This window comes from Zalophus californianus, chromosome X (assembly GCF_009762305.2).
Source record: "Zalophus californianus isolate mZalCal1 chromosome X, mZalCal1.pri.v2, whole genome shotgun sequence".
NCBI classification, from domain to species: Eukaryota; Metazoa; Chordata; class Mammalia; order Carnivora; family Otariidae; genus Zalophus; species Zalophus californianus.
Window position 1 is genome coordinate 96,948,717 of NC_045612.1, and position 16,052 is coordinate 96,964,768.

General features: G+C 38.4%; 1 protein-coding gene across 5 annotated transcripts in view; it reads right to left on the reverse strand.

The window, feature by feature from the left end:
* The window catches only part of PRRG1 (proline rich and Gla domain 1), a 173,105-nt gene that overhangs the window by 103,843 nt on the left and 53,210 nt on the right, over positions 1–16,052 (reverse strand). The window contains exon 1 of one of the 5 annotated variants that reach the window (XM_027607468.1): positions 6,027–6,041. The exons of the other annotated variants lie outside the window; for them this stretch is intronic. The gene's annotated coding sequence lies outside the window, so the exon portion shown is untranslated. Of the gene's footprint in view, positions 1–6,026; positions 6,042–16,052 lie in introns of those variants that run through there. 5 annotated transcript variants of the gene reach the window in all.

Sequence of the window (16,052 nt, forward strand, 5' to 3'; positions counted from 1 at the left end):
AGCACAAAGAGCAGAGACGTGCCCTGACCTGGAGGCAGGAAAGGAGCGCTGCGGAGGGGTGCACAACCCAGGACGCTGCAGTTTATAGCAGCACGGACAGAAACGGAGACAGTGTGGCCTGCAGAGCTCACTGAAGAACAGACTGCAGACTCTCTGCTCTGAGGCAGAGGGTTGGAAACGGTCTCTTCTGCTCTGACTCACGGAAGAGAGGTGGAAAGCTGCCAGGGAAAGCCACCAGAGAACAAAAGCTCCCAAAACTGATTCCCGTGGAGCCCATCCCCCACCACAGCGGGGCAGGGCAACTCCGCCCAAACAGGGTTGCCTGAGTAACAGCACAGCAGGCCCCTCCCCCAGAAGACAGGCTGGGAAAACAAGAAGCCAGCAACCCTAAGGTCTCAGGAAAACAGGTGCATCTTGCTTGGGTTCTGGTCAATAATTTGGACTCTTATACATTCCCTCAACCACCCCTCAACAGAATGACTAGGAGGAGGAACCCCCAAAATAGAAAAGACTCAGAGATCATGACTTATGCTGCAGATTTACAAATGGATGCAGATATAACCAAGATGTCGGAGATGGAATTCAGGCTAGCAATTGTGAAGACAATGGCTAGAATGGAGAAATCAATTAATGGCAACATAGAGTCTCTAAGGGCAGAAATGAAAGCTGAATTGGCAGAACTTAAAAATGCTATCAATGAGATCCAATCCAATCTAGATAATCTAACAGCTAGGTTAAGTGTGGCAGAAGAACGAATAAGCGACCTGGAAGACAATATAATAGATAAAAAGGGAAAAGAGGAGGCCAGGGAAAAACAAACAACTCAGAATCCATGAAAATAGAATCAGAGAAATAAGTGAAACCATGATGCGTTCCAATGTCAGAATAATTGGAATCCAGGAGGGAGTGGAGAGAGAGAGAGAGGACTAGAAGATGTATTTGAGTGAATCGTAGCTGAGAACTTCGCTAATCTGGGGAATGAAACAAACATTCACGTCCTAGAGGCAGAGAGGACCCCTCCCAAGATCAAGGAAAACAGGCCAACACCCTGACATGTAATAGTAAAACTTGCAAATCTTAGAACCAAGGAAACCATCTTAAGGGCAGTTAGGGGGAAGAGATTCCTTACGTACAGAGCAAGGAACATCAGAATAACGTCAGACCTATCCACAGAGACCTGGCAAGCCAGAAAGGCCTGGCAAGACATATTCAGGGTACTAAATGAGAAGAACATGCAGCCAAGAATACTTTATCCGGCAAGGCTGTCATTTAGAATGGATGGAGAGATGCAGAACTTCCAAGACTGGCAGACACTGAAAGAATGTGTGACCACTAAGCCGGCCCTGCAAGAAATATTAAGGAGGGTTCTCTAAAAGGAGAAAGACCCCAAGAGTGATATACAACAGAAATTTACAGGGACAATCTATAAAAACAACGTCTTCACAGGCAGCATGACAATTAATTCATATCTTTCAATAATCACTCTCAACGTGAACAGCATAAATGCTCCCATAAAATGGCACAGGGTTGCAGATTGGATAAAAAGACAGGACCCATCCATATGGTGTCTCCAAGAGACTCATTTTGAACCTAAAGATACATCCAGACTGAAAGTGAAGGGATGGAGATCCATCTTCCATGCCAGCGGACCTCAAAAGAAAGCTGGGGTAGCAATTCTTCTATCAGACAAATTAGATTTTAAACTAAAGTCTGTAATTAGCTACACAGTAGGACACTATATCATTCTTAAAGGGTCTATCCAACAAGAAGATCTAACAATTGTAAATACCTATGTCCCCAACATGGGAGCAGCCATCTACATAAGCCAACTGTTCACCAAAATAAAGAGTCCTATTGATAACAATACGTTAATTGTAGGAGACCTCAATACTCCACTCTCAGCAATGGACAGATCATCTAAGCAGAAAATCAACAAGGAAACAAGAGCTTTGAATGATACACTGGACCAGATGGACCTCATAGATATTTACAGAACATTGCACCCTAAAACAACAGAATACTCATTCTTCTCGAGTGCACATGGAACTTTCTCCAGAACAGACCACATACTGGGTCACAAATCAGGTCTCAACCGATACCAAAAGACTGAGATTATTCCCTGCATATTCTCAGACCACAATGCTTTAAAACTGGAACTCAATCATAAGAAAAAATTTGGCAGAAATTCAAACACTTGGAAGCTAAAAACCACTCTGCTCAGGAATGTTTGGGTCAAACAGGAAATCAAAGAAGAACTTAAACAATTCATGGAAATCAATGAGAACAAAAACACATCAGTCCAAAACCTATGGGATACTGCAAAGGCAGTCCTAAGGGGGAAATACATAGCCATCCAAGCCTCACTCAAAAAAATAGAAAAATCCCGAATTCACCAACTAACTCCACACCTTAAAACAATACAGAAAAAGCAACAAACGATGCCTAAGCCATGCATTAGGAGAGAAACAATTAAAATTAAAGCAAAGATCAATGAATTAGAAACCAGAAACACAGTAGATCAGATCAATGAAACTACAAGTTGGTTCTTTGAAAGAATTAATAAGATCGATAAATCACTGGCCAGACTTATCCAAAAGAAAAGAGAAAGGACCCAAATTAATAAAATTATGAATGAAAGGGGAGAGATCACGACTAACACCAAGAAAATAGAAACAATTATTAGAAATTATTATCAACAACTATATGCCAATAAACTGAGCAATCTGGATGAAATGGAGGCCTTCCTGGAAACCTCTAAGCTGCCAAGACTGAAACAGGAAGAAATTGACAACCTGAATAGGCCAATAACCAGTAACGAGATTGAAGCAGTGATCAAAAACCTCCCAAAAAACAAGAGTCCAGGGCCTGATGGATTCCCTGGGGAATTCTACCAAACATTCAAAGAAGAAATAATACCTATTCTACTGAAGCTGTTTCAAAAAATAGAAACAGAAGGAAAACTTCCAAACTCATTCTATGAGGCCAGCATTACCTTAATCCCCAAACCAGGCAAAGACTCCATCAAAAAGGAGAATTTCAGACCGATATCCCTGATGAATATGGATTCCAAAATCCTCAACAAAATCCCAGGTAATAGGATCCAACAACACATTAAAAGGATGACCCACCACGACCAAGTGGGATTTATCCCCGGGATGCAAGGGTGGTTCAACATTCGCAAATCAATCAATGTGATAGAACACATTAATAAGAGGAGGAGGAAGAACCATATGGTCCTCTCAGTTGATGCAGAAAAAGCATTTGACAAAATACAATATCCTTTCCTGATTAAAACTCTTCAGAGTATAGGGATAGAGGGAACATTCCTCAAATTCATAAAGTCCATCTATGAAAAACCACAGCGAATAACATCCTCAATGGGGAAAAGCTGAGAGCCTTTCCCTTAAGATCAGGAACACGACAAGGATGCCCACTCTCACCACTACTGTTCAACATAGTACTAGAAGTCCTAGCAACAGCAATCAGACAACAAAAAGAAATAAAAGGTATTCAAATTGGCAAAGAAGAAGTCAAACTCTCTTTTCGCAGACGACATGATACTTTATGTGGAAAACCCAAAAGACTCCACCCCCAAATTGCTAGAACTCATACAGCAATTCAGTAATGTGGCAGGATACAAAATCAATGCACAGAAATCAGTTGCTTTCTTATACACTAACCACGCAACTGTAGAAAGAGAAATTAGAGAAATGATTCCATTTACAATAGCACCAAAAACTGTAAGATACCTTGGAATAAACCTAACCAAAGAGGTAAAGAATCTATACTCTAGGAACTACAAAACACCCATGGAAGAAATTGAAGAACACACAAAAAGATGGAAAAATATTCCATGCACATGGATCGGAAGAATAAACATTGTTAAAATGTCTATGCTACCCAGAGCAATCTATACCTTCAACACCAACCAGATCAAAATTCCAATGGTATTTTTCAAAGTGCTGGAACGAACAGTCCTAAAAATTTGTATGGAATCAGAAGAGATCCCGAATCGCCAAGGAAATGTTGAAAAAGAAAAATAAAGCTGGGGGCATCACGTTGCCCGATTTCAAGCTCTATTACAAAGCTGTGATCACCAAGACAGCATGGTACTGGCACAAAAACAGACATATAGACCAATCGAACAGAACAGAGAACCCAGATATGGACCCTCAACTCTAAGGTCAAATAATCTTTGACAAAGCAGGAAAAAACATGCAATGGAAAAAAGACAGTCTCTTCAATAAATGGTGCTGGGAAAATTGGACAGCCACATGCAGAAGAATGAAACTCGACCATTCTCTAACACCATTCACAAAGATAAACTCAAAGTGGATGAAAGAACTCAATGTGAGACAGGAATCCATCAAAATCCTAGAGGAGAACATAGGCAGTAACCTCTTTGACATCACCCACAGCAGCTTCTTTCAAGATACATCTCCAAAAGCTAGTGAAACAAAAGCAAAAATGAGCTTTTGGGACTTCATCAAAATAAAAAGCTTCTGCACAGCAAAGGAAACAGTCAACAAAACAAAGAGGCAACCCACAGAATGGGAGAAGATATTTGCAAATGACACTACAGATAAAGGGCTGGTATCCAAGATCTATAAAGAGCTTCTCAAACTCAACACTCAAAAAACAAATAATCAAGTCAAAAAGTGGGCAGAAGATATGAAAAGACACTTCTCTGAAGAGGACATACAAATGGCTAACAGACACATGAAAAAATGTTCATCATCATTAGCCATCAGGGAAATTGAAATCAAAACCACATTGAGATACCACCTTACACCAGTTAGAATGGCAAAAACGGATAGGGAAAGAAACAACAAATGTTGGAGAGGTTGTGGAGAAAGGGGAACCCTCTTACACTGTTGGTGGGAATGCAAGTTGGTACAGCCACTTTGGAAAACAGTGTGGAGGTTCCTCAAAAATTTAAAAATAGAGCTCCCCTATGACCCAGCAATTGCACTCCTGGGTATGTATCCCAAAGACACAGATGTAGTGAAAAGAAGGGCCATATGCACCCCAATGTTCATAGCAGCAATGTCTGCAATAGCCAAATTGTGGAAAGAGCCAAGATGCCCTTCAACAGATGAATGGATAAAGAAGATGTGGTCCATATGTACAATGGAATATTACTCAGCCATCAGAAAGGATGAATACCCACCTTTTACATCAACATGGATGGGACTGGAGCAGATTATGCTAAGTGAAACAAGTGAAGCAGAGAAAGTCAATTATCATTATGGTTTCACTTATTTGTGGAACATAAGGAACAGCATGGAGGACATTAGGAGAAGGAAGGGAAAAATGAGGGGGGGGGAATTGGAGGGAGAGATGAACCATGAGAGACTATGCGCTCTGAGAAACAAACAGGGTTCTAGAGGGGAGGGGGGAGGGGGGATAGGTTATCCCCGTGATGGGTATTAAGGAGGGCAAGTGCATAGAGCACTCGGTGTTATACGAAAACAATGGATCGTGGATCACCACATCAAAAACTAATGATGTATTGTATGGTGACTAACATAATAAAATTTAAAAAAAAGATCAGCAAAATGCCATGACAATTTTCTAAAATAAGGAATTCTTTGTATTATTATGAAAACAAGTACTTCTGAGCAGAACAGAGTCATCAAAAAGAAAGACAAATCTAATAGAGCAGGAATATGGTTAGATACCCCTTCTAAATTTAGAAATGTTTTGAGAAGAGAAACAAGAAAAGGAGTAAAGCAAAAGGAACCCTTAATGTAAGAATGAGACAAAAAGCGAGAGGCCATTATGAAGATGATGCATGTGGGTAGGGTTTGCTTCATTTTGCTGGATGGGAAGGAAGTACAGAGCACACAGAACATAGCTCAAGAATCATGCTAGCCATGTAGCTACTATCTACAAAAGCTTTTCTGAGGAAAACAAGGGGGCACAAATGGGCTTTAACCGTATTATGTAGTGTCATAATTCAGGGCAGTTCAGTGCTAGTACAGGGAAAACAGTAAATATTCTGCAAATGAAAATGTGTTAATCACCTGTAAGTGTGGTCCCATTACATCATACTTCTGAAAAAAAGGAAAAATGGTAATTTACATATATCATTGAACAGCCAATAATATATACACTCACCTTCCTTTAACCTCACGTTACATTAGGCTTTACCTTTTTTTTTTTCCTTTATGAGTTACCAGAATGCAATATGGCATTAGCTGCTTATTTTTAGTTTACCGATTAAATTTTAATAAGACTCTTCAGATAGCAGAACAATCAGTTAAAGAAAGTTAATATTGCTGGACAAGATCAATGCATAATGGACACCATGTGTGAGTGAAAAAGTAGAATAAACAATGTGGCTTTGGTTGTATTATCTTCAGCATACCACAGCACAGAATCTTAGCCCCTAATGTAACAAACTGGTGCTTTATGGTGATCATATAAGAAGTTCCACTATTCCAGTTTTTTTTAAATGAGATCAGATATACTTAAATAACTTCAAGAGCTTAATATTTACAATTCAACTAAAAAAATAGGTTCTCACATTTTTAATAATCCCACTGTCCTACTGTGTATGCACATCACAAAAAAATGGCACTGAAAAATAATCATAAATAGTATATGGAACAAATGTGATACAGCTGAGGCTTTAGAAGAGTTATTTCTATAACATGTAATACTGTTGCATCATTAACAAAACATATCACTGTCGTTAATATGTTCAAGGATATTATAAGAAAGCTGCTGAGAGAACCAAAATTTAATGGTTTAACACAGACAAAACATTAACCTCAACTCTGAAGAAGGTATATTTTGTAGGATGAAGTTCTTAAATAAACAGTATTGATAGCTTTCTTCAATAAAAATTATTCCTGAGTAAAGATCCATTTCCTATAAATATCACTCAAATTTTTTAAAGGAAATTTGTCTCAAGAACAAAATTAAGTTGATAATGCTACATAACAATAAGAATTATTCTATAAAAGCATGAGTATGGGTTTCTTTGTAAGGTAAAATAAAAAGGCCCATGCAGAAATGCTTTTATCCTTCATTACTTAATACCTTCTCCTATAGGAGCAGCCGAGACAAAATCTCAATAATGGATTCCTATGAGAAGCTGTTTCACTGATGTTGTTGTGCAACAGTGACCACGTAGGTAGGGAAAAAAAAATCTAAAGATGACGGAGAATGCTAGGCTTGAATTGTCTGTTGCTACTGTTTTTAAACTCCACTGCTCAATCTAATTGAACTGGAGAGCTCTGAATTCTCAGACAAAAAGCAGAAGAGAAATGAAACCAAGGTCCTGGAGCATCCACAAACTAGAAAATGAGCTTAATCACATTTGACTAGAACTCACCAATCCCAAAGGGAGATTTAATTTCATAATGATGTCCTATTTTGTTTAATGCTGAGCAGGGATCATGTATATCTTGTTTGATGCTATATTCCCATACTCATCACTACACTTGACATATACTAGACATGCAAAATTTATTGAATAAATAAAATACTGTATTTTAACAAGTTGAGTTCATATGATATTCCATTTTGTATCAAACTTGTTTTATTCATATATTGTAATAATCGTTCTATAAAATACTTCATGAACATAATTCTTAATAACTCCATTATATTCATGTACCATAACTTAACCATTTCCTAAATATTCTGTCATTGAGAAATAAACTTTGTTCCATCTGATACAATAAAAAATGATGCATCTATTAAGAATTTATTCTATTTTTTGCTGTCATAAAGTAACAGTGTATTTTTTAAATATAAACTGTTATTTTCATTTTTTATATTTCCTTGGGACAGATCTAAGTGGGAGAAGATGGATTTATCCATCTAGAGACAGAGCTATCTTATCCTTTGGGGCAAAGAGAGGAGGTTATCAGCTCTTCACACATATGTAAATTAATTTAATCAGCTTACTTCTTAATACCTAGCTGAAATAGACTACAAAAATTGGAGTTTTCCTATGGTGGCGATGGTCTGGCAGTGAAAGAGTTGGATTATATAGGGTGGGTATGGGAGAATTGATCCTGACCTGGGATTATGCACTGGACTTAATTTTTGTTCTGTTACTTCATCAGCTGTGACGCATTTCTGGGATCTTGTTCACTCTCCTATAAGAGGTTTCCTGGCAAAATGAACTTACTTTGGAGAAGTCTGAGAGGAAAGGGCCAAGATACAACTTGGGCACACCTTGAGGTATTCGCAGGGGTTACTGTAGGCATATGATCACTTCTTGCTTTACCTCTCATGCCAGCTTATCTAAAGGTTCAGTTGTTAGATACTTCTGGACACCACCTTATTTGGCACCGAAGGTCATGACCAAATCACGATAAACAAAAGAAGTAAAACAGATACCAATTCAACACATTAAACTTAACATTTCAGTATCAAATTCACTTTATTTACTCGTACCCTACCCAGTTCTGGAAAGAATTAAGGATGATTTATATAAAATGTCATATAAGATAAAATAAAATTTAAATTTAAAAAGGATTTGAGGAATATGTAACAGAGGAAAAAAAATCAAGAGATTCAGAGGAATAGAGAGAACTCAAGTTTGTATATAAAAAGCTTGCTGGAAGGTTGAATCTTTTTTTTTTTTTTTTGGTTGAATCTTTGTTAAAGAAGAGATAAACCTCCGAGCAGCCAATGCCAAAAGAAAAACACAATAGTTACATGAGCCACAGTATCCCTAAGATTAAAACAAAGCAGTAAAGCAGTTGCCCAGAAGCCTCATTACTTATGATTTTTGAGATTAAATAGAAAAATTATTCCTAATGTCTTCAAAAGAAGAAATGTAAATGAGTATCTTCAACATTCATGTTGTAAATACAAGGTATTTTATAGCACAATTTCTTGTAGCTTCTCTAAGTAGACCAATGACAAGATAGCACAGAAGCAGTGTACCCTACATTGTATAATATATTTAGAAACTGACCCATTCAAATGGCTTCCTAAAACTGCCTAGGTACAACTGCAAACACCCCAGGCCCAGTGGGATACCTATGCCAAAGGAAACTCATTGCATCTAGCTGATCCAGACAAATATCCTGATGGCCACTCTATACACAAAACCTACATGATCTGACTCACTGTGCTGGCCCTTCAAAACACAGCAGCAGCCCTGAAAGAAATGCTTATAAGCAACCCCAGGGGCCAAGAGAATTCAGAATATCATTCTATTCTAAATAATTAAGAGAGAGGGACTATAGTTCATCTGTGGGTAGCCTTGGGTCCCTAAGAATTACTACTCCAGGCAAGTACGTTGTGGAAAGCTTGCTTAAGTTGGTTTACCAAATAAGTAATCAATCAAAACAAAAAGATGTTTGTTATAATATAGTAATGGCTGAAAAGTAAACCCAAAACCTTGTAATACTGGAGTCCAACTGGGGACAATGCACTAAAGGTTCTGGTACTAGGTGAGGGGCACATTTTTCTGGACTATCATCACTTTAGTATTCAATTTTCGGGTGGGTTCAAATTTCTTTATCATTCGTTTATTTCTCCTAGCTACACATCTTTTCATCAAAGTTGAGATGAGGAAGCAGAGGGTACAGAGGGGGCTCTATCTGAAGTTTTTTTGCTCCACCAGCACTACAACTAGAAGAACTCACAGGGTTCCTAATATACAGATCGAGTAGGAACCCTGTGAGTCCAGTAAGGTGAATAATATCATCCCGGTCTTACAGATGAGGAAATCAAGCTTTGGTTTGGTTACACTGTCACTACTTGGTAGAACCTGTAGCACATTCCAGGTCTGATTCTCACTCTAATACTTTCCCCACTGTAGTAATGAACCAAGAATGTATGTTTTGAACTTATCAGCTTAATTTCATGAGCCCTTTCTAATACTAAAATGGCTGTTTTTGCAACTTACAATTAAAAGCAACAAATACAACTGCATGTAAACCTGAGTGAGAGGTCCTAAGACAAACAAGGTTGACATTTAGGTTGAGTTGTAGTCTCTTTTATTTGCTTTTTCACTCCAACAGGAATCCTACAAATCAAATCAAGTTGGCTCTCTACACATTACTATATATTTTCCCACTTCCAAGGCTTTGTTCACACCATTCCCCTTAATTTAAATATGATGTGCCCCTGGGGCACCTGGTTGGCTCAGTTGGAGGAGTGTGTGACTCTTAATACTGGGGTTGTGAGTTTGAACCCCATGTGGGGTAGAGAGATTAAACATAAATAAACAAACAAATCAATATGATGTCCCTTCCTTTTGGCTTATTTTTACCCTAAAGCCATTATTAATGACAGTATACCCCCACCTCCTTAGAAATATAGCTCTATCAGCTTAACAGGATATAATCTCTCTGTCCTCTAAATTTCTACAGCATTCAAATCTGTAGTACTCATTGGCTAAATACTACTCTCACTTGTTTACTCACTGGTTTTCTGTGTATTATCTCTTCCCAGATTGTAAGCTGCCTGACAGATGAGGCCATCACTTGACCTTTCTAGAGTGATGATAGTATCTAGCACCCAGGTGACACAGAGAAAACACTCAATAACTGATGGCTAAGACAGCAAGTCCCCTGAACAGCCTAAACAACCAGCTGCCTACTTCACTATCTTTCACTATAAGCTCAACCAGTCTTTTAATCTCCCAATTTCACTTTTACCTTTCTTTTTCTAATTTTAACTGTCCAGAACACAAAACCAAATTACATGCTTTTTTAACACTGGATTGACTACAGATTCTTGCATGACATCTATGGGGAATATTTTCTATTCACCAAACTGAAGTTTCCTTAAAGCAAACAACTTGGAACAAATATAAAGCAGTCATTACTGCTTTGTAATCCATCATATAATTTTTTTCATCAACAGTCCTCTATTGATGTCCATTTAGGATGGTTCCATTTCTTTATCATAAATAATGCTGGTAAATGTACCTACCTATATTTGTATGCATATCTCTTATTATTTTCTAATATTAAATTCCAAGGGTGATATGTATTACTAACTTGCTCTCCAGAAAGTCTGAAGCAATTTCATTTTCCCTACCAATGTATGAGGGTGCTTGTTTACAGAAAGTGGTTGCCTGATGTTGCCTTCAGGGGGAATAACAGTGAAGGAAAGAGGAAGAATCAGATTAGGGAGGGTCAGGTCTTTTTAAAAAAAAGATCTGAAAAAAAAGGTAGATATATAAGTTTTTATTATATTGGCCTATTTTTTGTATGTTTATTTTCCTTAATTACAAAAAAACTTTTAAAGACTGTCTATTCTCTACTTGTCAACAATGAGTATGAACATTTTTTTTTTCAAATCTGTGAATTCAATGAATTAAAAATGCTATCTCAGTGCTTTAGTTTACAATTCCTTGATCACCAGTCAGGTTGAATATGTATGTATGCATCGAACTATCTATCCATCCATCCATCCACCCATCCATCCACCCATCCATCCACCCATCCATCCATCCATCCACCCACCCATCCATCCATCCACCCATCCATCCATCCTTCCAACCTATAGCTTTTAGTTAAGATTTTGTGCTCTCTGGGGCCCCTGGCTGACTCAGTCAGTAGAGCATGAAACTCTTGATCTTGGGGTCGTGAGCTCAAGCCCCACACTGGGCATGGAGTTTACTTAAGAAAATTTTGTGCTCTCTGTTCTTTATGGGTGTGTGCACTCTCTGTTTCTAATCTTGAAAGCACACATGAGGAACATTTTCTCTCAAAAATTAAGCTTCCACCCAAAAGAACTAACCTCTAAGTAAGATCTTTACATGTGTGGCCCTTATTTGATCTCTTCCTTTTTATGTATGTGGCCCTCAAAGGAAAAAAAAAATTCTCCACTACCAAACTGGACATAAATTTCCTAGATGTAATTCAAAAATAAAGAAACCTGCAGAAAAGCTCCTTTCTTAGAATAGTTAAATGGAAGAACTGTGGAGGAAAGCTTGGTCTCTGAGGAAAGGGATCTAATATATATGACTGTAGAGTTTTCCTATCACTGTGGTAAGAAGAGAATTTATGGCTGAAAACAAATGTTCTATATTTGGATTACAGAGGGCACGTACTGCATGGAGCACCTGGTGTTATATCAAAACAATCAATCATGGATCACTACACATCAAAAACTAATGATGTATGGTGACTAACAACATAATAAAATAAAATAAACTTTAAAAAAAGAGACATTAAAATTCACAACTATCTAGAGAACACAGTAAAGGACACATGTAAACTCATGAATCACAGGGAAGGAGGACCTGAAGAAGGAAACATAGAGTAACAGCAGGGGGAAGCAGCAAGGATTAGAGCCCTAATGGTTCCCAGCTGCCCTCAACTTCATTCTTAAAGCTTAAGAGGACACCCAGAGACTCTTTGTTGATAAGGAAATTACATAAACTCACACTACAAATAAGGGGACACAACAAGGGCTGCAGCCTCTCCCTCTATAAAATGGAATTCACAGAAGGAGGAAGAAATTGAGAGCTGAAGGACATCTAAAAAAAAAAAATCATAGAATCCTAGGAAGTAGACACATTATTTATGGAGTCCATCACTTACAGAATTAAATGGTTTCCATGCTGCTGGGGCCAAATTCCTGGAACTACATTCTCTTGTACTACTGCTTGTTTCCATCCCTTACCATACCCTTCACTTTGGAAATGGCCAAAGTAAGTTTAACTTGAAACCACAAGCCAGGCCATACTTTTAAAACAGATAACAAATGGGGCACCTGGGTGGTTCAGTCGGCTAAGCATCTACCTTCGGCTCAGGCCATGATTCCCGGGTCCTGGAATCGAGCCCCACATCAGGATCCTTGCTCAGTGGGGAGTCTGCTTCTCCCTCTCCCTCTCCTGCTCCCCCTGCTTCTGTACACTCTCTGTCAAATGAAGAAATAAAATCTTTAAAACAAACAAAAAAACAGATAACAAAGAGTCTGAAGAAATAGCAGAGAAAGAGACTTTCTCCTTGACATTTAAGATGGTAAACTTACTGCTAAATTATGTTCAATATGTGACATAATTGATTGGACACGTACCAAAACTTTTTTTTTAAGTTTTCTTTATTTATTTGAGAGAGAGAGAGAGAGAGCAAGAGATCGAGCAAGCATGAGCAGGGGTAGGGGCAGAGGGAGAAGCAGACTCCCTGCTGAGCAGGAAGCCCAACGAGGGTCTGAGATCATGACCTGAGCCAAAGGCAGATGCTTAACTGACTGAGCCACCTAGGTGTCCCTGTACCAAAACATTTTTGAGGGAGATCTCAATCCTGAATATGGCATTGTAGACTACCTACACAAAAGCCATCCATAATGCCTTTGCCCCGACTTTCTCCAATATAAGTACTAGAAAAGTTCTCAGACTACCTTGAACTAAGTGTGGCCATGTACCCCAGTTCTAGCCAATGTGATATAAGGGGAAAGTCTTTTTTTCAAGAGGACATATTTCTGGCAAACCTTCTGCCATTTTCCCTCTTTCTTCTGCTTGGGATACAGATATGAGATGTGGAGCATAGCCATTGTACGAACATGAGAATGAGAACCATATGCTAAGCCTGGTGGGCTAGAAAAACAGAAAGATATGTGCCCTCAAAGACACCTAACCTTGAATTGTCTACCTCCAAAACTTATAAATACACCCTTATCTAAACTTCCATTAACTGCATCTCCTGCTAATTGCAGCCAAATTCATTCCTACTAATATATTAGGAACAGATAGTAATTGAGTTCTCCACTATGATAGAAAGAGACAGATACACACCAAAAATGCAATAAAAATGTCATCGCTGCTGTAAAAGAAGCAAAGTATATGTTAAGGGAAAAGTGGTCAGGTCAACTGTACCCAGAAACATATGAAGGCTTCACAGACAAAGCAACATTTGAGTCTTGAAATATGAAGACTTGTTTGCTCGGAGCAGAAGAGACAGAATATCCTACCTTGTCTTCTGTCCACATGGCCACCTCTTTTCCTATGCTAAAACAAGTAAAGACACCCAGCACATTGCAATACAGTATACTTCTCATTCTTCCCTACCACAGCCAAGCATTGTGCCAGGACTCAATGATTACCAAAATGACATAAAACCTACTCTTATGTTGCTCAGTCTAATAGACAGTTTCAAGGCTATCTCAATAAAACAAATAGTGACAACTTAGTGGCTACATAACTATAGCTTAGATATACCACTATGTTTGGCCTCTAAGAAGTCTGATCTTCCCAAGTCTTCCAAACTAAAACTTACTCCTGTTTCCTTATCATCTAGGAATCACCTCTCTCTTAAAGTAAAAGGAAGAACATCATGTTGTCATTTGTGAGTATTAAAAATCTCAGTGCAACTACTAATCTGGCAAAAATCCCAGGAGATCAAATCAGTCTATTTTGTAACTCATGGCTTCAAAGCCTCTGGAGATAACCAGGATCCAAGTACTTAAGAGAGCTGAAGGACATCTAAAAAAAAAAAAAATCATAGAATCCTAGGAAGCAGAGACATTATTTATGGAGTCCATCACTTACAGAATTAAATGGTGTCCATGCTGCTGGGGCCAAGTCCCTGGAACTACCTTACCATCTGTTCACCTCCATGGAAGCTGCTTCTGAAATGTCTAGCTGCTGTTTTAGCTACCAAGGAAAGTCAATCTTAGGGAAGGTTCCTTCCATAAACCAATTTAGTTATTACTTTGAAGAGAAAATTCCCTTTGGAAAAGCATTTCACCAAATTTCATATAATCATTATAGGATTCTAATACCTCATGCAGCTTATTCCAAAACAGACTTCCTCCCTGTCCTCATCACACAGACACCATGAAACATGAGGAATAGTTTCTTAAAAATACACCTCCTTATCTCCCATTCAACTGAAGCATTCATCTACCTCAGAGATATGAGAGTAAGACAAAGGGTAGTAATGAAGGTGGTCTGGTACAGAACAGAAATGCAATGGGGTGCTCAAAAGAATCACACATAAATTCATTAAATTATAAATGATCTCTGAGAATCATTTGGAAAAAAATGGAATCCTGTTGGCAACATTCATGAGTATCCATAAAAAGGTTCTTTGGCTTTACTTACCTGTTATTCTGGTCTATGATTATTTTCACATTTTTAGTGCTCACTCATGCAATTAGGGCCTTCAAGCAGCTTGGGGGGCAGTGGATTTCACCCCAGGTTAAGTGAGGAACAAAGGAGCTGCAAGCAGGGGGATCTGTAGTTATGGGTCATTGGAGCCAAAAGCAAAGCAGCTACCACAGCCCCTTAGGAGTCCTAAGCCTTCTCAGGACTCACCAGTCTGCCTACAGCACTGGGTAAATAGAAACCTGGGGCAGAGAACTAAAGGGAGTTTCTTTCTTTCTTTTTTTTTTTTTAAGATATTTATTTGAGAGAGAGAGAGATAGAATGAGAGATAGAGAGCACGAGAGGAAAGAGGGTCAAAGGGAGAAGCAGACTCCCTGCTGAGCAGGGAGCCCGATGTGGGACTCGATCCTGGGACTGCAGGATCATGACCTGAGCTGAAGGCAGTCGTTTAACCAAATGAGCCACCCAGGCGCCCCTAAAGGGAGTTTCTGACTTAGGATACTGAATACTTGGATTAATCTCAGGAAACAGTTCCCACTACATCTCTTATACAATAATCACAATGACAAGTCAGTGCCAACCTCTGATTTTAATGACAGACCAATGTGGCTGCTTTGATCTCCTTCCCATTAAATAGTGAGTAGCACCTATAGTACAGCTTGTGATTTATCATGATATCAAGACTCTACATAATTTCTTACATGTAAATTAACAAGAAGGTATTGAGCCAAAAGGTTGCCAGTTGTATTTTGATGAATTCTATACTTTGTATGTGTGTACCCTCATGCTCCAGAACACTTTAACCCCAACAGTACAGAAAATTTAATCCTTAGCTATTCTATAACTTAAATTCCTGGATGATTTCTATAAACCTACTTGCTATATGCATTCTTAAGGTGTTCAAGTTCATAATCTCATTTACTGTGGTTGACATATCAGGTAGAAACTATAAAATGAACTTTATTTAATTACTTAGCTCACTATTCCCTACAGTCCTTCAACAAATGAATTAAGA